At 28.9% G+C, this 22,353-nt stretch overlaps 1 protein-coding gene across 1 annotated transcript in view; it reads left to right on the top strand.

Annotated features, from left to right (window-relative positions):
* Salm (spalt major) overlaps positions 1–22,353 on the top strand; it is a 50,756-nt gene that overhangs the window by 13,993 nt on the left and 14,410 nt on the right. The gene's annotated exons all lie outside the window — the stretch shown is intronic.

Here is a 22,353-nt window from a genome sequence, read left to right as displayed (position 1 = left end):
ACCAAGAATATAATTTTGAAGAGTTTAATCATCTAAATTAATGAAAATTCTTGAACAAAGAAGTTGTTTTTCATTAAAAAAAAAATCTACTTTCTTTTATAATTTTTTCTGCTTGATTCAAAAATTTTTCTCTTAAGTCAAATTATTTTTGTCCTTTACAAAGGAAAATATTTTAAAGTATTAAATCTTCAAATAAAATTCATTGGTTCTTAATTTATAAAAAAAATTGTAACAATATTCTATTTTTTATATTCATATAAAGCCTGACATGTCATTATAAAAATTTTTCACGGGATAATATCAATAATTGATTGAAAAAAAAGATAAATAACACACAGACTGTTGGAAATAGAATTAAATAAAAATCTAATTTAATAAAGTAAAACAATTGAATGAACTCTACCGTGACACACATATTTTTTCATAATAATTAATAATACAAAGGATTAATTTTCCTTAGGCTATAAAACAAAATTCGAATAGCACAGAAGTATATAAATGTACATACATAATGACACTCTCACACGCATATGGTCAATAGCGAGCAGAGTATAATCTTCAATAGTAAATAAAATCCGTCCATAGAATAAAAAATAAAACTATAAAGCAACATTACACAGAATACAGGATAATAAAAAAAAGTATAATGGTAATAAACTCAATATGTCCAAACAAATTTCTGGATGGTTGAACAGCAATCATTGTAGCAATGAAAATCGCAAAATAATGACAATCACATACGTAAAATGACAATGAGAACAGAGAACATACATATAACCAAACAATTGTTAGCCGCAGCAAAATACATGACGATACATAACCGCTATAGAGAACACGCCTCGAGGCTTGATCATCAACAAATAGGGGACGGGAACTTGGATGCACATACATATTGTACATGCATCAGAAATCGCTCCTCCTCTTTATCATTTGGCCTTGTCATCTCATCACCTTGTCGGTTGTCTTGTTATGATTTCTCCCGCGGTACCATAAGCATAAATCCGCATGTGCGATCTACACACACCAAACACTGGTCAGACAAAGACAAAAGATTAAATAGCACAAAAAAAGTAATAATAATGATAATAATAAACCGAGGGAAGAAAAAGGATAAAAGAATGAATAAAAAAAAAAAGTAAAAAGCAGGGCGGGTGTCCCGTTTTCCGGGTGACTTGGCTAAACGGGATCGCATTAGCACATACTTCCCCTCTTTGCCTCCCCCTTAAATGCGATGGGAGATTATCATCTCGATTTTTTTATCCACGCGTACATAAACGCATGAGCTGCTCGCTATCTTTGTTCAGTATGTTGCTTTTATTTTTCTCTCTCGTCTTCATCATCGGTTTTGTTCTTTCTCGAAGCCGCCGAGTTGAACCGTGATATGCCAGAGTTTAATACAATGTACAACTATTTTATGTATATATTTTTACTCACTCTCTATGTATAACATATACGCGAGTGTATTATGCAAAGACTAAGCACCAGGTGGTTGTTACTCTCTATACCGAATTTCAGAACATTTACGGCGCCATGACACTTAGACGTAACTTTTAATAAAATTTTAAAAGACCGTTCTCTATCGCAGTTTTTACAAGCGTATTCTAGTGAACAAGCTGTCTGATATACCTTTTAAAAACTCAGTTTAGAGATAAGTGCTAAACGACCTTTATGCCAAAGCTTTGTCTTACTCTTGTGCACAGTCCTAAGTCCAATATAATCTATGCTTCATTTCCGGACACCTTTCATCCTTATCTTTAACGTCCAGTGAATACACAATTTTACTAAACTTTAACTGCAAGTTATGGGATAACAAATTTAATTATACTTTATGATCAAGGATTTTTAGTTGTTTTTTTTATGAACGGAGTTTTTAAATGGCTGCAAAAATTGGATTGGTTTTTTTTATTGTGACAATTTTTGGATTAATTTTTATTAAAATGAGGATGATTTTTTCATCATATTTTTATTTTATAATAAATACAATCTCAAATGTCTTAAAATAAATTAAGATACAAAAATTAATTTAATTTTTTTGGAGCATCACCCTGAAACGTTTGAAATATTAAAATTAGTAAATTTCACGATTCTCAAACTCATGAAATAAAAACTCTAAAAATTTTTACAAAATACAACAATAACCGAAGCTTAAAAAAAATGTCAATTTAAAAACTCCTGAAAATACAAGATCCACCCTCATAGATACACAAACCCCGGAGGGTATCCCGAGCGGTGGCTACAGTTGGTTTTAGCATACCGGTTGAGGCGTATCCCCAAAGTAAAGGGGTTGAATTCCCGACCAATAACAGTCTATCTGACGTATTCGGGGCTTTTATTCTCTAGCAAAGGTACAAATGTACGTACACACATAAATCCATATACCCTTAAAAGTAGTTAGTTCCCTCGACATATGTATGTACGCTGTCAGTATTATTATAATCCCATATAATAAACTGGGCGACTCCACCTAAACCACTTGGCCCGTTCATTTGTCTGCCCAATAGCCGGACAGCTCAAAGCCCTCAGCAAACCTTTAACCACTACCTTTTTCATTACTATTATTCTCCCGCTGTTACATCTTCTCGAATTACTTGAATATCTTACCCTCTTTAAGGTCTCTTGTAAAATAAGACATGTTATTAATATCCCGTGACATTTTTTTTACTCATTTCATTTATGTATTTCATATAATAATACCCGTTGGGGTCGCTTTGTTTGAGACCCAAGAATGCTTCACTCGAGGGAGGTTAATAAGAAACAAAAAAATCGAAAAATCACGAGTCCGGGAGTGACGCGGAATTGACAGGATGTCGCGGCTGATTCTATTCCAAACTTGTACATCATAAATCCACTATATTTAGGGGTTCTACACACATATATCACTTGCTGGAGTATATATATATATATATATATATATATATATATATATATATATATATATATATATGCCAATCGAGTATAAGGGAGGATATGAGGTTTAAGTAAGGGAGTTTGTGTTTACACACGGGTTTTCGGGACACTGCACTCGGAATAAAAAAACTTATACCACTCTGAGTAAGACAGCAAATGAAACCATACAGCTTCTGTTTAATTCTATACACATACATTTATTCTCTATTCTGTATATAAATTTATAAATGTGTTAGTACAGACTATCATCTATCGTATACTTGATATTATCCCATAGTCTGTCCATTATTAGCTGCTTTCTTTTTGTCATTTTAAAATGTAATATGTTTGTACCCCCGGGGTCGTATATGTCATCCATACGTCTATAGATATATATATATATATATATATATATATATATATATATATATATATATATATATATAAACACATATGTACACATATGTGATGATCCACAGAACGCTGTGATGTTTTTCTATTCGAAGTTTTCGTGGCGGAAAATTTGTCCTGATGTCGATGGTTTTTTTTTTGTTCAGAGTTGTGTGCTTTTATATAGAACCAGTGTCAAACATGATGACATAAGAGGGAGAATATTTAGTATTTTGTGAAGCGATCGCGAGTGCGGCGAAACTATGTATAGGGATTGTGGGTACGTTTGTCGTTCAGTTTGGGTCCAGTCTAGATTCTGAGCTCTGGGTTGAGCTGCGCGGTACGAGATTACCTTTGAACAGACAATCGCAAGGACATAATATAATATAATATAATATAATATATAATAATATAATATAGAATGATTGATCCGGGGACAGTAGGACAGTACAGTTAAATTGTCGTGATCTGTAGGAACAACGCGGAACGGAGAGATATAAAACATTTTGGTCTTTTTGTCAGCCGCGGGATATCAAATTCCACGAAGCATGTGCATACATTCCTTTTAAATTGTTCAGAAATTTTTTAAAAGTATATAATTATGTTTGCAATAAAAATTTTTTTTTAATTTATTTTTATAATTATTATTATTGTTGTTGTTATTATGGATTTATAAAAAACTTTAAAATTAAATATTTTTAATAAATATAAGTTATTTATTTGTTTACAGTACAAAAATATAAAATGCAATAAAAAATAAAATAAAAATAGAATTTAATATTAAATAAGAAAATTTATTTGACTTTCTAAAAATAATTTAACAGTATAAATATAAATATTTTGGATAAATTTGTGAGTTATAAATATAACGTTGATATAATTATGACTTTTATTTATAAAAATATTTCAAAGTTCTGTGAATAAGAAGTTTGAGCCAATTAAAAATAAACTCTAGTGAGTTTATTTATTTAATATGATACTAAGTTACTAAAAACTTGCTCTGAAAACAGAAAAAATTATTAATTTGTTATTATAAATAAATAGTGTAAATAATACATAAATTTAAATAAATATTTAAAATCCTTTATGTATTTATTAAAAAAAAAAAAAAAAAAAAAGTGAAAAGTTGTGAATTGTTTAGGGTTATCGAGAATCTTAAAAGACCGGTTTAATACACGTTTACGCTTATCGCAGACTATTATTTAAACTTGATATCTCAAATCAGCAGTAATAGAAATTGCTACTGTGACAGTGATAATAAATTAGTTTTATAATATAATATAATATGAGTAGGGAAGAGAAGGAGGATTTACCATAAAGTGCAGTTGACGCATTAAATGCTGGTTAAGAAAGTAGTTTCAAAAATCAAATAATAACTGATACGATTTAACTACTTTTTAATTTATTTAGAATTTTAATCTCAGAAACAAACAAAAGTGCGAATTTTTTATAACCGACGCCTTTTTTGATTTTATTTTTCATTTTAAAAAATAAAATTTATAGATGAAAGCAAGTATGCGAGTGTAAATATACAAAACAATTAATCGAGCATGTATAAAAAAAAATAAAAAAAAGTAATAGTTTAAATTTTGAGTATAAAACATACATAGCACTACATATAAGTTTGCTAAAAGGAATGAGCTTTTTGTAACTACTCGGCAATTAGCTACGGCTCGTCGACGAGATCGTCCAGAGCATTTAAAAGCTGGTGATGCTCTGAAACAGCATAAGCACAACAACAGAAGCAGTAGCAGCCTTGCGAATATAGTTTAACACCATTCGCTGTATATAATATCTCTTAGTTGTCTGGTGCTGAATCTAAGAGTGTCTCGACGGGCTCACGATGATGTATTACCTTGCCGTGTCATGCGACTATAACCGCAGACACCCTGTACACATTGCAACAGTATTAGTATAGGTACTAATGCGGGACACTGTCATTTTAAAATGTAATAAGAGAGAATTGCCTCTGCGGTTATGGGTCCACTCTATATTGAGTTTTAAATGACAACCGTATAATTAAAGCTACGAGTGCATGATAACTATTAATATATATTCATACATTTATTTTGTTATATTCAATTATTGTATTTTATCGAGTGTGCATTAGTATGTGTTTATTTAAATTATCGCTCAAAATATATATATTTCAATAAAAGTTGCTCCAATAAATTTCAAATACAAGTCTATCAAATACAAATATATGTTTATCCTATGTTGCGTATATTGTATAGATCACTTGTGCCTGCTTATCGAATAGAACTAAGCGGGCTACATTTTATATTTAACTGCAAGCGCTTGTAAATTTATTTATGCCATTTTTATTTATAGATAAAGAGTCTATTAATATTAATAGAGATACTTTAATTGATAAATTAAGTTACTATCAATTAGTGATATTATTATGTATTTATTTATGTTTTTAATTCAAATTGACACTAACTGTAGTAAAGTGTTAGAATTTTTATCGAAAAATCGGTAATTAAAATATATGACAGTAATAAATTAGAAAGTTTTTATACTATAACAATGAAATTGAAAATAATTGTGGACAATAAATAAATTAGAAAATTAACTCGCCATACATTATTCTTAATCTAAAGTATCTGAAATAATTTTTATATAGATTAGAGGAATTTTTTTAATGCTCTATAGCATTTTCTTAAAAGGAGTTCGATCAATAAAATAAATTGACTGAGTTAAATATAATTATGGTTGAACTAAAAGTTAATTATTTAATTTATTACGATTATTGCCGTTGCGTAGTTAATTGAATAGAATATTAATTCCGTCAAATGATATACAATTTTTTTATAGAATTAATTTTGTAAAAATGAATTTTTTTTTTCATGTATCAATTTTTAAAATTAGGATCATTATTTACAAAATGAACTTGATTAAAATCTTTAACAAAATTTAACAAAATTATCTTTGGCAAAACCAGATAAATTACTTGTTTAAATCAGAGATTATACTGAGTATAATACAAAAATAATTTTGTATAATCTGGAGTATATTTGATATTACAAGTTGCCTTAAAAGATTAAATACATACTTATATCGATAATTTTTAAAAATAAACTTAATCACCAAAACAATGAGGCTTAATCCATTCAAAATGTATTCAATATTCTGAAGTATGAAGTTTCCAAAGGACTATTATTTATATACTTCTGCCAAGTCTAATTATTTTTTATTCAATAATTACTTGGTCAAAAAACGTTCCAGTATCTTGTTCAAAATTCTACATGTTCTTAAAAAAAATAAAACTTAAAAGTTCAAATTAAAATAATATTTTTTAATGACATACACACAAAAATTTTTAAATATGCGTCAAAATAAATTTATTGTTTTGAAGTAAAATATAGTTAAGCTTTGGAATTAATGCTATTTTCCGACATATATACAACTATACCTAAAGAAATGTTCCTAAAAAGGGATTGAGATAAAAAGATGTCCAACATGTAATAATTCGATAGAGTGTATAGAAGAGCAGACAGTAACGAGACTTATGAGACTAAAGTAAAATCTACGATTCTATTTTGGAGACGCATTTCAGACGACGAATAGCCTGAAGCACAATAGCGACGCGTTCGATGTCACGAGTACGATGTGTATGGTAAGTTGTATTATAGATGAGTATGAGTATGTGTAACTTGTAATGTGCAATGTGTGTATAATAGAGATTGAAGGAACGAAGAGGGTGATATGCTTGAGCACGGCACGGACGGAGGCAGAAGAAGCTCCGGTGGTGCCTGAATGTGGAAGAAAGCTCGCTGTACAGACCTGGTATAGCATAGGCCATACATAGGAAAGGGAAGAGATGCTTCAATAAATCAGTAAGCTGCGGCGTTTTAGCCGCGAATACATCATGCTGATGCTTCTGGTACTACTAGTGGTACTACTGATGCTGCCCGACTGACTACTTTTTTATTTAACGTGTCTCGTGTCTCTGAAAGCATTTACACTAAAATAGACTCACTCGACACGTCACCCAAATTTTTTAAGCCCGATAATTTTTTAAGCATATTTATTAATATTTTACTGAATTAACGGGCAAATTATTTTGTACCAGACAATTTATGGGTGATCCTACCGAAATATAGATTACCCTTTTTTTTGTCTCTTTTTTGGGTATGGGTCTGTTTTTTTTGGAGCGACTTCAGAATCTCTCCGTTCCGAGGACAGTCACCTTTATTTATTGATTTATTTTCATTATTTAAGAAGATAAATTTTAAAAACAAACTTGATTCTTGAAAAAGCTTTTTTCACAGTTAATTATTTTAAATGACTGACTCCCCAGGCTAGATAAATTTGTCAAATACTATTTTATTCATTTATTTTATTGGTTTTTATTGATTTAAATGTCTTTAAGCGCCAAATAAAAGATATTTTTATTTATATTAGTCTCCAATATAAAAGCAATTAATTTAACTGAAAATATTCAATTTATAAATAAAAGAAAGTATACAGCTTAAGAGTTTATTCTTCATTATAATCGTATTGAATGAATTTATACGTCGTGTTTTAAAATAATATTTTTATTATGTTTTACTTTATTATACTTTTTTAGTATGAATATGATTTATAATCTAATGTAATTTGAATTATACAAATGGCTGCGTTCAAGTAAACAAAATCTTAGATTGAAAAAAATTATTTTTAGTCATTATTGCGTCAAAAATTTTTGGGTTAAATATTTAATACTTTTTTGTATTAATTCTCTTAAATTAGAACAAAAAATATTGCAAATAAATTTTTTTGACGCAAAATTTTTTACTGTATGCTTCTTTAAAAATTTAATAATTACTAATTCAGAGTTAAAGAGCCAAATTAATGACAATTTTACGTTTCTTGTACAATAAAATTATAAAATATTCCCCTCTAACATCCACACAGTGAATGATCGATTTTGTAGGTGGTCGGTGTATATGTAACTGTATTATTCTGACAAATGCGAAATAAAGAGTCGCTGGTGGTCTCTGCTACAAATATGTCGCGGATAGAATTTGATCTCCCGGGATTTGACAGCAGTGGCGGGAATGAACGTGCGTGTCGAGGCCGAGGGATGAAAAGTGATAAAACTATTTATATATCTGTATAATATAAGTTTTTTTATATGAATAGGGAAAAGAATATCAGTCGACAGTAGTGATAGGCATGAATATATCTGTATCTATAGAATATTCTCTATCTGCGGAGTATAAAAAAAGTTAAAAAGAAAAAGAACTGCGGGCTGTTTGCGGAGAAACACGAGAGCCTTGGAATCCGCGTGGATATCTATTTGCTGTTGCACCCCTCGGTAACACTCGATTTTTCAAAGCCCTCATTGATATTATATAATATTAATGCCCCGGGTGCCTCGGCTCGGCACGCTCGTTGACTGTAAATATTCTTCAATGTATATGATAGTGTACGGCAATATTTGATACCTCTCAATTTCATACTTTTCTTAACGCTTAACAAATCAAACAAAAACGTTTAAGTTGAGTATTAAGCAAACTTTTTTTAGTATTTAAATTCTTTATTAATTTTCATCCATAAAAATGTATAAAAAATGGATCAAGACAGAAGGGGAGGTGTCACGTTTTAATATTAAGTATGATTTTTTTCATTCAAAAATTAAATATATTTAACTTTTTTCATCTCCAAATATTTTTTGTCACTTTTTGGAAACACAATAAATGATAAATAATAATATTGATCGATAAAAAAATTTTTTATGCAATTTATATTTTTGATAGAAAAAATTATTATCTTAAATCTAATCAAATAATTAGAAACAGTTGCAACTTAAAACCTGCAATTTAATATTTATGTTTTTGTAGCGTTTCTTATATCTTATAGAATATTTTCTATCTTCTTTCGACAGGTAGTAAAAAACACTTGCATTTATGCATGTAGCAACATCTAGTGTACATCTGTTGAGAAAAAAGTGGTTTAATTTAAAAAAAAAAAAAAAAAGAAAAAAAATATCAATAAAATGAAAAATAAATATATAAAAACTAGAAAACATGAAGTAGAAAAAATATTGATTTAGTTTTTTATATGCGATAAAAAATAGAGAATTTAGTGTCTAATAATTTAAAAAAAATCACTAATTTTATTTGATTAAATTTTTGTAACATATGTGCATCGTCCTAAAATTGTAAGATCATCGTACTAATGTAAACATTAGTCAAAAAAAAAAAATGATAATTTTCCAGATGAAAAATAGTATTTCATAGCCCCTCAGACACTTATATTATCTGCCAGTTTGTCTCGATCTCTTCCCTCTAGCGAGCCAAGATAAATAAACAAAAGTATCGAATATATAAAATACAATCAATATTTATTTAAGTAATTTATTACGATTCTGTGATTTGTCAAAAGTCGTTTATGCATAAAAGACATCGTGTGCCACCCAGACACACCAGTCTAATGGCCTGGAAAATTATTACGATAAAAACCTATCCTTTTTTCTCATTTATTAGTATAGCTTTTTCTCGTTCTGGCAAGTATCCCAAACTTGACTTTTGACTTGCGACTCGATTCACTCTCTCTTATTCCTCTTCCTCTTCCTCTTTATGTATATATATTCATACTTATAACTACATATACCTACACATTTACGTGCATAACTACAGGGGTTGTCGTTTTTACGATTACCAAAATTGGTTTCAATTCCATTCTTATGTATATTACGACAATATATTAGGAGAAAGTCTTACAAATTTTTCTTCTTAAATTTAATTTTCGGTAATAGAATTCCTGCTAGTAAATAATTAAAAAAAAAAAAAATTACTCGGAAAAAACGACTTTGTAAAATTTACAGATTAATTCGGTAAAATCTACAAGAGTAACTTTTTGAATTAAAATTAAGTTTAAGTAAATTTTTATAATATAAAAGCAACGACTTGGACTTTATTTGAAAAGTTACAGATTTTATTATGAATAATGTCAACGGCAGGATAATTTTTCTTTGTACGGCCACAGGACAGGACATAGAGCACTCAGTCATATATTTGTACTCAGATATAGATATGTGTATAGGTATATATGAGCTATAGTTATACCGATAGGATGCGAAGGAAAAAAATACGGTAAAGATGAAAAAGTCGGGGGCGCGAGAAAGAAGTGAGTCTGCGATGAATTACGACCGTTGGGTCCAAACGTCCTTGCTGCAGCACTAAAATCCCGACTGATATATTATTACGTATTATTGCTCCTGTTCGGTTATTTATACCCATATAACATAATGCCTCGCGAGATCTGTACAGAGCACACATTCGCAACCGACATACTCAATACTCGTATGCTCCCACGAGAGATCAAGACCTTATCTACCGTATTGGTCATAACTTTCATTGGAAACCATACTCGGAATGACCTGATACTTTTGTGTCAGTCAAAAAATCATTTATTTCACGTATCCCGGGATATTAACTTTAAGTCTGTATTAAAGTTACACGACCTTATTTTTCTGGCCAATCAATCTAATTTATTTATTTACTGATTTATAAATAATTACGCTAGCGCACTTTCTCATAGTCAAAAATTTACGAGCTTTATTTTCTTGAACTTAAATTATAGCAAGTCAATTTTTGACTTTACTTGGAAAAAATCTTGTATGAGCTCAAAAAAAAAACAGTTTTTATATCTGACCATATATGACATATATGATCATTTAAATTTAAAAAAAAAAAATTCTCTCCGTGTATTGAAAGTATGTTGAGTATTTAAAAAAAAAGTTCTTAAGTCATTTTTTAATAAATTTACTTCCTTAAAAGGTATCTGCATAAAATTGTAAAATTCTTTTATGAATCTTTCAGACTGAAAAATTTTGTTCAAAATTATTTTTTTAATAAAAAATAAATTACTAAAATGCCTTAATAAAAAATAATTGTATTTCATGAATTTAAGTATTGATTTTTATGAATATTATATTCATTATTTTCCAGTAATTGTAGTAAAAAATTTCTTTTTTCTTAGGGAACTGAGTTTGCGTAAACTTAGAATATATTGTTGGCATTTTGCAAATATTTTTCTTCAAAGTTTACGCAAATATTTTTCTTCAATGACCTTAGAACCGAAGTTTTCTACGGTATTTTCATCAGTCCTCTGCAAATATGATACAGTACAAAATAAGTCAGACACAGCTGCAATTGGGCGGTGTCAGATTTAGGTCTGGAAGACAGAAACAATGGCAGTAAATTAACGCGAGCCCTAAAAAGCATAAGTCAAGAGAGGCAGATATAAAATATGCTCAGCAAATAAAAATAAAAACTTTGAATGTCACTACGAATATATATGTTGAATGACAGAACAATAACCGATAGAAAAATTCATACAAATTAAGATAATTATCTACATTTTTTTTTTTAAAACGTTAAGAAAATTAAACTGTAAAAAGCAAAGCGATAAATGACAATGCAGTTAAAATAATAAGTATTTAAAAATAAAAATAATCTTGTGAATTGTCAAAATAGCGCTAGGGAGAAAAAGAGAAGCTGAAAGCTGTTTCACACGTGTGTGCAAATCCTGACCTTCTTAAATTCTAATGTATATAATCATTGCGATAGTTTATAGGAGTATGACATGCAGCACTTTGGATATCTTGCATAAAATATTTTTTATTTTATCACCCGATCTTGAGATCTTCAGTCATTTAAGTTTAAAACATTTAAATATTTACCCGTATCGCGGACGTCCTTCCGTCGTCGTCTTCAACGGGTGAATTAGTAAATAAAACATTTTGCGGTTTTTATATTTATATTTTATTTTTTTTATTTTAAATTCTTCTCCCTTTAGAACCATTTTTTCTGTCCTGGGTTCCATTAAAAGGAGTATAGAACAGCCAGAGTATTTTCTTGCATTCGCGTACTTGGGATAACAATTCGTCGTCTGGCGTCAAAATCCTTCTGGTGAACGTCTGCGACGCCGAATTTATATATACATTCATACATATTATATTATATACCTATATATAAGAAACTACTCTTTTTTAAATTTCATCTGTACTTTTTAAAACATATACATTTATATATGTTTTATTTTTGTATCCTTTTACATTTACGCATATGGCTACTGAGTAAAACACATGCCATTTTTTTTTTTTCATTATTTGTCATTTTTTAAATATTTATCCGGGTATACTTAAGTAAATATATAAATTTAATTTAAATTACTACCAACTATTAGAAGGTTAATTATATGCACAAAATATTTTTTTTACGCTGATAAAAATAATAATAATAATTATAATGAAGTATATGGAACCTTAGAGATGGTTCTGCTCTACTAAAATTATTATAAAATTATTATATATTGTAGAAATAATATAATATTAATGAGACGTAGCATGAAGAATGAATTAAGAAATAATTTAGTAGTTAATAAATTTTTTTTAAATAAATCTTAAAATTTAATAATCCATATGTATGTCGTGTGTATATATTATTAAGTCTTGTAATTATTTTTATTATATTGGTAATTAGAATTTCCAACGATTCTTTAACGATGCGAATGAAATATTTCCGTGCTTGTTACTTTGCCGGCGCACAATGCGAGTTATTCCGCTGTGCCGTCTAATAATTTCAAGGTACACCGTTCTAACGAGTTTCGCTGTAGCTCTTCTTATATTCCTTTCACCGAACTCATTTATCTACATTAATTACAATCACATAGTGATCTCACACTAATAAATATTTTTCTTTGGGATCTTTTAGAAAAATATATTAAATAAACGCGCGGAAAAATATATAATCATTTTCAAACCAAAAAAAAAAAATAAGCAATATTTTTCATGGCATACATAAGGACTAGCTTCGAATCCTACCGACAGAAATTTTAAAAATTCAAATTAATACTACATAAAAAAATTTTTTTTTCTACAAAACTTATCAAGTAATTATTAATTAAAAATTTTTTTCTAATCCAAAATTTCTAGTAATTAAAATTTTAAGTATAGAGATAAAAAAAATTCTTTGATAATTTTAATGCGACCGACAAAAAATTTTTATTTTTATAATTGAAAAATTCAACTTATCTTTATCAAATATAAAGTAAAAAAAAATTCTCCACGCATTTGAAATTGCAACGGAAGTTTTTTCCTTCAATTCTCCATTTCTCCCTGCAATTAATTAAAATAATTTCTATAGTTAAGAGAACATTCTTACGCACGATAATATTTTTTCCAATTACCAATTAATACTTCGCTTATAACCAGGCCAAAAAAATTCTAGCCCCTCTGCGATAGAATACAGAATATAAAAAAAAGAGATAGATTTTCAACCAAACAAAGATAAACATGATTTTAGCATAAAAAAATAGACGTATGCGATAAAAAAGGTGGTTCAACATAAGCACGTGCCAAACACATATATTTGTACATAGTATAAATGAAGGTACACATGAATTGGTATCACACATCCACATATATAGTAGCTGTGAATTTATCTGGAAAATCAACTCGTGGACTTACCTTCGGCATTTAATTACTCGGTGGAAGGATTATCGCGTGACACCTTTTTACACGGTTTATACTACTAGTAGCTGCAGGTGGAAATCCATGGACTGCACAGTGAGCTATAGATGTATATTCTTGGTACTCCTTTGATGCTCTGCATTTAAGTAAAACTCATTGCCCATACGAACTTATATGTACGTAGTTGTGTCGCCGTGTTGTTGAAATTAACATAAACGCACTATTTATCAAATATCACGGTTAAATCGTTAAACCAGTAATATTCCTCAGGGATCGCGATTATCATACATGTTATTTTTTTTTTCTATTTAAATTCAAAAATAAAAATGTACATAAGAGTAACCGGGCCGCGGCACCAGCGATTTAAGTGTATAACTCCCGATTAAATCGCACACACGTATCTTTTCTGTAATGAGGGATAAACGTCGTTTCTTATTCTATAGATAGTCGGCCCCTTATGTTCTTATATATACCTACTATGTACTTAAGAACATTCTTGTCATTAAGAATTATAGATCGTATGTCTTTTTCATCGCCCAAACACTCCCTACTCATATATATGATAAACACATTTTCAGATTTTTATACACACATGGATAAAATGTCCACTTATGCGTGACAGTCAAATCATTAGTTTAAAAATAGATAGACAAGAATTAATAATTCAAAATAAATTTTGTAAGTTTTATGAAATTAGTTATTTTAAATTCATAAATTCGCTGTCATATTTTTTACATAAATTATTATGTATATTTCTTTACATAAACTAAAAGCTTATGTCAGAAGAGCTCTCGAAGAGAGTGTAATATTTTTTATTCGTCTTACAACTTAATATTTTAAACTTAACTCTCCAGCTGCGAGAAAATTTAATGATCATGCGCCATCTGTCGGAGATTTTCAAAATTAAATTTGATAAAAAAATTACATTACTGAATATATGACCTTATATGGGAATATTAAGTAATTTCAGGTCACATATTGGTCATATCTGCTGATATGGTCAATTTTGATATCAAAAAAAATTTTGTCGAGTATCTTAATAGAAATTCTTATAATTTTTAAGTGAACAAAATTTTTTATTTTATCATAAAAAATAGTCAAAATTTTATTTTATAGTTACAGTAAAAATTATTATTACAACTTAAAAAAAAAATCTTATTTTCCATTGTGCTATAAATAATACGAACTCAAGCTTAGCTCTATTTTTTTTGACATCCATCAAACTAAAATTTCCCAGAACAAAAACAAGAACTCAGGAAATCAAGCCTCATAATTATTTTCTTAATTATTCTTATACAAATACAATAAAATCTCAACTCTATAAAAAAAAACTTATAAATTGAAAAAAGTAAACAAAAGTGCCATAAAAAAAAATATGTACCAAAAGATATCAGGGTTGAACAGACAAATAACTTTGAAAAGTATTTTCCATATAATACTAAAACTTAAACTCAGTATTACTCATTTATTTTTCTCTGTATTGGAAACGAAGACGGAAATCCTATTTATTTATGGGTGTTGGGATCTGCCTGAAAGTAAAGTAGGGTGTTGGGCACGCGCCACCGTATACATTATCTCTCTCTTTTTATTTTGCCACCAGCATGAGCAGAAGTCTTGGTCGTCTCCCTACGATTTGTAGATGACACACACATATACACAGATAGAGAACGACTATAAACTCATTTTTCCACCCTCGTGCTCCTGAACACACACTTGAGTACACTTAAACATGATACGGCGTATGAAATACCGTATATGCATCAAGCTAGTCTGCATTTGATCCGAATGAAGCCAAAATGCACCCGATAAAAGTCAAAAGGCAATTGTTGTGTGTTGTTTTTACCCTCTTGACCCTCAGCCGCTTCTGCCTCACTTTGAGTTGATCGATATAATAAATAGTCATTTCGATATTATATTTATAACTGCGTGGACAATTCCTCGATTAGGATCCGTTATACCCCATCCAAATCACAATCATGCTCACATTTATTGTATAAATTTATAATTTATTATCATGGAACTTTGACGAATAGTTATTGTGTCTCAATTTTATTTCTTATTTAGTAATAAAGGGCGAATAAAGGGAAACGCGTGGGCGGCTGTTGGTCAGTTCGTTTCATTAACGACGCAGATGTACACTTATAGATTTACTTTTGACCAGCTGATCCAGCTCGACCATATAAATTTTCACTCTACTTGTTACTCCACACATAAATGTATAATGTTCTTCGCTGCCCAGTGCCCAGTAAATCAGATTTCCGGAGAGAGTAACCTTTGTCCAGAAAACTATTAGGACACGAGTGTCCCCGTTGTGTGACACTGTTATAAAATCCACAATCCTCCTGTTATTCACATTATTCTCTTAGAATATCGTCCCCCGCGTGTGCAGTCAATACCTGCCTACTACTTTGCTCGCTTTTATTATCCCTATTGTGTGCCAGCGCATAATAGTTGTGGATTCGACGTAAATGTTCAATTTTACTCCCTTATTGCACTTCATTTTTTAACGGGACAATATAATACGCCGCCTAGATTTAAATTATTCAAATTTTCCGTCCTTGAAGTAACTCAATCGAAAGAATTTTTGTCTTTAGTCTTTTATCGTTAATAAATGATACATAATTTTTTTATTTTCAGAAGTTTACAAATTTATTATTCATATAAGTAATTTTTTTTATTTTACTGTTTTGTGAAAATAATATTTTTAAGTTAATTAATTTTTTTTTGTCAATAATCAATACTGATGGCTGGAGATAATGATGATAGTATTTTAATAGACGAATCAGTCTCTTTTCAAACCATTCTTTTTGATAATCTTTAAATATTTTTTCTTTCAATGCTCCGATTGAATATCAAATTATTTTTCATTGAAAATCAAGTAATTACTTCAAAAAACTATTATTTCAAAAAATTTCTGGGCAGGTTTTGCCAATACACATAAATATAAAACACAAAAAGAAATTTGTTTTTTTTTTATTAATTTCAAAAAGGTAAAAATGATATGAATAATACATCAGTTATACATTGACGTTGATGATTGTCGTCATTTGAGCTCCTCGGGGTTAATTTTACAACCTCCGGAAGAAGATAATGTCTGTGAGGGCACTGCTGAAGCCATTTAAATAATAATTTGCCGTGGTATATACCAAGAAAAAGAATCGGTTGTATATATGGGTTATAATACTTTACTCGACGGCTGCACGCACATGTTATATTGTACTATATATATGCAATCACGTGTCTAGATGCCTTAAGGCCTTATGTACTATCTTTATTTTTTTATTATTCTTATTCTTATTATTATTAACATTTTTTTTTTTTTTTTTTTTTTTTTTTTTTTATGGACAATATACAACCTTCTTCTTTATCATCTTACGGGCAATGCTGGCTCCATGTTACGATTATTGCTTCTATAAAAATGTTTCAGCTAGTTAACGCAACAAAAAATTAATTAGTCATGATGGAGGATGAGAGTATAAAAGACAATAGATAAAAAATTTTTATTATTGAGAAGGTTTATCAATGCTTTTAAACTAAAGTTTTTATTCTCGAACAAAAATTTCAATTTTTAATTAAAATAGAAAAAAATCTTCTCTTGTAAAAGGCGTAAAATTTTTTTTTAATTTATAATAAATTTTTTTGAAAAAAAAAAAAAATAAATAAATAAATAAACGCTCAAACTAAAAATCAAACCCGTGTTCTCTTTTTTGACCGATCATTAAAAATTTACCAATTACAAATTTGGTATTATTATAATTTGCCTAAAAGGTTTACATTGAAACTGACTAAAAAAAAATCAGATGAGAAATAATAATTTAAATTTAGTAAAACTGAAAAAACTAACAAAAAAAGGGTTCGATCGACAATCTCAGAATAATAATAAATATATGTATATGTATACATAATACAACAAACATTAAAAGCCTTTTACCCTGTATAACCGTGGAGGTATTTCGTGTTAAGGGTATCTCTGACCAAGTTTCAAAGCAGGCGAAACGATCATGATTTCGCACGGTAAAAGATAAGAATGCTACGTATGACATGGCCAAAGTTTTCTTTCAGTCGGTTATTCTGATGCAGTCTCTTGTTATTTTTATTCTTCTTGTTCTTTCGGTTCTCATATATATTCTTCGACTTATACTTATAAACTTCTTGTGTACTCTTATATACTCATACTCATAGTTATTTTATTTCATTTATTTTCGTTGGTTCTCTTGATCGCTGTCTACCAACAAGCTTGTTGGTTAAAATCACCAGCATCCCTCTCTCCCTCCTTTACCCCCTCACTCTTACTCGTCCTGCAGTACGTTATGCATATATGTATACATAAGACGCAAAACATCGATCCAACTTATTTATTCATTTCCGAATAAATAAGTATTTCGATGGTAAGGTCGATGTTGCAACGTCACTGGTTACGATAAGATAACGTACAAGTAAGCGCTGATTTAATTTTTTTTTATATTTTTATTTATTCGCTTCTTTGTAATACTTATTACCTAACTAATACATTTTAAAGCTGTGTATTGGTAGTATACTTTTTTATCTTACACTCGAGATATTATTGCTAACGATCTGCGTTAGTCTTCTTAACGCGCAATTTAATTATCGTAATGGTTATGGTTATTATTGGAGCATTTAGATTAAGTATTTATTTATCAAATAGTTCATTTATTTTGACTGCATCAAAATAACTACTGATGACATATTATTATCATTACTATTATTATATGGCGAGCTAACATGATTTTATTCAAATGTAGAATTTCTTTATTATAAAATTACACATTATATCAGACATCAGACAGTCAAAATGTCATACTAAATTTATTTGGTTTGATGATGGACCGAATGTCTCAGTAGCTGACATTTTTAGACAATTTATAATCCGATTTATGTCTGTGGCAATGTATTATAGTCAAACTTATATATAATTCTGCATTGATTAATTATGGGGTGTAGCATTTATTTATAGCAATTTATAAACGAAAATTAAATAGAAATTTTTTATTTGACATAAATTTGATTATAAATGTGTGATATTTTTCACTAAAAATTTTGAATTAAATTTATTGATTAGAATTAAAAAAAAAAATTTTTTTCTGTCTGAGATGAAAATTTTTATTTATAATTTTTGTAGAAAAAAAATTTCTTGAAATTTTTCAATTGGCTGTTTTTTTTTTTTGTTGACAAATTTATCGAATGAATAAATTCATTTTTCATAAATTATGCATGCAAAATATGTACACAATAATAGACAATTTTTCATAGATACAAATGAAAAAAATTTACTGTTGTCAGTACAATGAAAAATAGTGTTTTGATTATTACAAAAGAGCCGTCAAAGTGACTGGAGTTGACGCTTTTTACTGACCGTCACAACAAATACTTTTCATCACTGAAATGACAGTTGAAATTTCAAAAAGTACTCTTTTTATTTATAAATAGATGAAAAAAAAAAGTAGGAAATTTTTTGTAAATATTATTTTGTCCACTTTTTTCTAAATTATTGTACTAAAAAAAAGCAGCCAAAATTTTGAAAATATAAATTTAATAAAATATTATATTATCTGTTTGTTTTTCGTTAAAACCAATAAAATTAAATGAACGTCGTGGCAATAATAATATTTAATTGTCATGTAACTTTGACTTAACTTATAGACAGTATTAAATTTCGGCATGGCCCACAGGGTCAGTGGAAGTCGTATACTTTTTAAAGACAATATATAAGAATAGAATTAATTAGAAATTTTTGAATATGTCGACACTAGACTTTATTGTTCGATAAAATATCGTATTAATTATTATAAAATATTTATTTGCAATTGTAATTTATGAATTTTAATATAATTTAAAATTTAAAGATAACTAATAATTGTAAATTAGAATAATTGACTCCATTTATTTATTTATTTACAGAAGTTAAAGGTTCAATCGGTTATGACATTAATTTACTAAATTTAATTATCCTAAGAGTATGTTCACATGTCACCCAATTGTTTCATCATATAACCAATCATCGAATTAAAATCTAACATTTTTAAATATTTTTATCTAGCTTTCAAATGTCTTCAACCAAAACTTGTATGAATAAGCATAAAAATCACATAACTATTAATCATTAATCACAAAATATTCTCCAGCGAGACACATTAACCTTAAAATTAAAAATTTAACGGTTTATTTTTTTTTTCTTTTATTAAATGACCTTGTATAGAATTTTAAGATGAGAAACTAAAGCAAAAAGTATCCTATTCATTCAATACTCTTCTCGTCGGCAGCAGCATTCTTCAGCTAGTTCATTCTCATTCTATTAAACACACACCGAAGAAATTACACTGTACGACGTTTGTATACAACTACAGTTTAAGGCTGAATGTAGTTGAACAGTATAGGCTCCAAAAGTTTCGGGATTTAGCCGAAATTCGTCGACAAACACAAACTAACTGCTGATGAGTCGAGGTTCTGACACCACTACCACCGTATTCAAACTTTTACCTGTCTTATGTGTCTAATAGTGTGCGTATCCTATCCCGTAAACTAAGACTCGGCTGTATGTATATAAACTCCGGTTAGGTCCTACTCGGAATATGGATCCTAGGTTAGAGACTAAAACTCAACTCGAATAAGTGGAGGCAGGATAGGACTGGTATAGTTATTTGGGCAGCAGGCAGACGCGACACCAAACGCCATACCAGTCTGCGCTGGGTATAAATTATTACTTCCGACCCATTTTCACTATTGTCACTACGTACGTTTGTCGGCCGTAAGTCAACCAGTCTTTCTTAGTGTCCTTTCTGGAATTCAAGTTAAGCGACGAGTTAATGTTTAAGACCGCTTAACTATTGACTATAGACTATAGATTAACGATGCAATGGTTTTTTTATTTTTTTTTATTCCAGCCGTAATATTTAATATTTAAAATTTATCGAATGAATTTTTAAAAATTGATAAAAATATTTTGGACAGAATTCCGAGTTGAAAAAATTAACTTGAAATTTTTTTGAAACTTTGAGTACTTATATTCAAAAAATGTCTATATAAAATGTTTGAAATTAGTGATTTTCGATATTTTACGTGAGTGGAACTAAGTAAGCGATAGTCTGTAAAAAGAGGCAGCACTAGTGCGTGAGAAAGAAACCAATAGCCATAACCTTTGGTGTCTTTTTCTTGTCTGAGAACGTTCCTAACTGTTATACGAATACATTTGATTTAAGTTCATTTTTTCGACGAGGGATTACAATCAATTTAGATTAATTTATAAATTGTCATGAGAAATTTTATTACTTAAATATGTAAACTTAGAAAAAAACAGACTATAGACGAAAGACTCGATCTCCAAATGAAAATTTTAGCTTTAAAAATCTTTATTTCATCAATTATCGTTACATACTTGCGTATATTGAATTATAATTTTTGTTTTTATCCATTCGAATTCACCAAATGTTTATTTTGGAGTTTAAATTCAAGGTTTACAAAATATCGTTCAAAAATTTTTTGATTTAATTCAAGACAATGAAACTCTTCAAAATTATTTTCTTGGATTAAGAATTTTTCTCTTAATTCGTTAATTTTTTTTTTAAGTTTAGATTTTTAGTTTTTTGTGAGTAAAATCACAAATATCTTTATATATTTGATTAATTTCTAACTGTTGTCTGATTTTTTGATTTGGGATAGATAATTGTTTTGAAGAATGATAATTGAGCATTTTATTTTCTACAGTTATGATTTTTTTTCTTGAAACGAAAACTAATTCAAGATGAAGAAAGAATCAAAATATAAATAGATGATGTCAAATGCCTTTGTTCATTATCTGGCGGACTATTTTAAAAAAGCACCATGAAAAATTTATTTCAATAAGCAAAAGCATTGACTTCTCGTCTTTTATAAGATTAAATTATACATTATAGTACACTTAAGTTTTAAAATAATATGATTTATAGTTTTTGACACAATATAAATCATGCGACAATAGCTTCCGTTTTCTGGATATAGAGTCCATTTTTTTTTCTGCCACCAGCTAGTACGGTGACAAGGACGAATGGTTTTCAAAATAATAAGTAAACCAGTAGTGCTCTGTCCGGGAGATCTAAAGTTACGCAATTGGAAAATATTATTTTTGCTGGAGTTATTGTAAAGAAACCTTGACCTTAAGATAACTTTTGCTACGGTAAATTATCCGGAGCAATAAATCATAATTCAGGTAGATATATAGAGGTACAGTGGACATAAGCCACGCGCCGCATTGTCATTCTGCCAGTGCATGAACAGTGAAAGTTATCCCCTAGTTTACAAAGACATCTTTCATTCGTTATTAAGTCAATAACAAATTTGTAGAGCAAAAATAATATAGCCGTCATTATTATTCTTTTGAAGACTTTATTTGGCTTTGAGCGGAAATAATATTTTATAATATCATTGTTACGGTATAAGTGTGAAAGAGAAAGTATTTTTAAAGGAAATTCTTACTGTAACAGTCAACAGGTTTTTTTTTTTTTTTTTGTAATTAATTATAAAATTTTGATTTTTTTTCATTGTGATTTTTAATTAGGATTATTTTTTTAAGTTTCAAAAATTGAAACTTGGAGTCAGTAAAGTTCAAATGTAATTGA

This window comes from Cotesia typhae, unplaced genomic scaffold, assembly GCF_013202065.1.
Source record: "Cotesia typhae breed Kobodo isofemale line unplaced genomic scaffold, CoteBio_Ctyphae scaffold_152, whole genome shotgun sequence".
Lineage (NCBI taxonomy): Eukaryota > Metazoa > Arthropoda > Insecta > Hymenoptera > Braconidae > Cotesia > Cotesia typhae.
The sequence above is the reverse complement of the archived record's forward strand: the minus strand, read 5'-3'. Positions and strand labels throughout refer to the sequence as shown.